This window comes from Alosa pseudoharengus, unplaced genomic scaffold (genome assembly GCF_046254945.1).
Source record: "Alosa pseudoharengus isolate Yale_2024_CS ecotype anadromous, Long Island Sound unplaced genomic scaffold, YU_APseudo_1.1 YU_APseudo_1.1_scf_6, whole genome shotgun sequence".
NCBI lineage: Eukaryota > Metazoa > Chordata > Actinopteri > Clupeiformes > Clupeidae > Alosa > Alosa pseudoharengus.
In genome coordinates, this window is record NW_027468848.1 from 8872583 (window position 1) to 8873520 (window position 938).

Sequence of the window (938 nt, forward strand, 5' to 3'; positions counted from 1 at the left end):
CCATGCGGAACACCTGCGATATGTTGTCTGATTATGATTTTGTATGTGTGTGTGCCAGAGGGGAGTGGAAAAAAATGGGTTAATTCAGTACCATAGTATCATGCAATGTGTGTTGTTATGTAAGGGGCCAGAGTACCAATAACTATACTTATGTAATTATTCCTCCAGAAAAAGCTTATGGAAGATGAACTTCTTTTTGGATTGGCATGTCTGGATCTGTGGCATACAGACGTAATAGATCTAAATCTGTATAATGTGTGTCTGTGTGTGTGCGTGTGCGTGGCTGCACATGTGTGTGTGTGTGTATGTGTGTGTGTGTGTCTGTGTGTATGTGTGTGTGCGTGGCTGCACATGTGTGTGTGTGTGTGTGTGTGTGTGTGACTGCACATGGGTGTATGTGTGTGTGCGTGTGTGTGTGTGTGGCTGCACATGGGTGTATGTGTGTGTGTGTGTGTGTGTGTCTTAGTTATCCTAATCCTTGCCCAGAGGCTACCAACTCTTTAGGATCACAATCTATTTTTAAAGTCAGTCACAAGTGTGTGTGTGTGTGTGTGTGTGTGTGTGTGTAATCTTTGTTTACTCTCAGCAACTGAATCAGCTTCTCATAATCTCTTTTATCCATTCAGCTTTTTCTGGGGCCATCTCTCTCTCAGTCTGTCTGTCTCTCTCTCTCACACACACACACTCACACACTCTCTCTCTCACACACACACACACAGGACCCTAATAGCTGAGTGTGTTTAATCTTCTTTATTCTAAACAAGGGGTGTAAGAGAAGGTGGGGTATTTCAAGAAAGATGGAGGAGTATATGATAGACCTATATGCCTTGTTTGCTTTTTTGAGTACTGTATATCATCAAACAACAATCTGATACTCATGCAGAAAAATGATTAACTGTGAGAATGACCACAACAATCTGACCTCCACCACGAGGTCT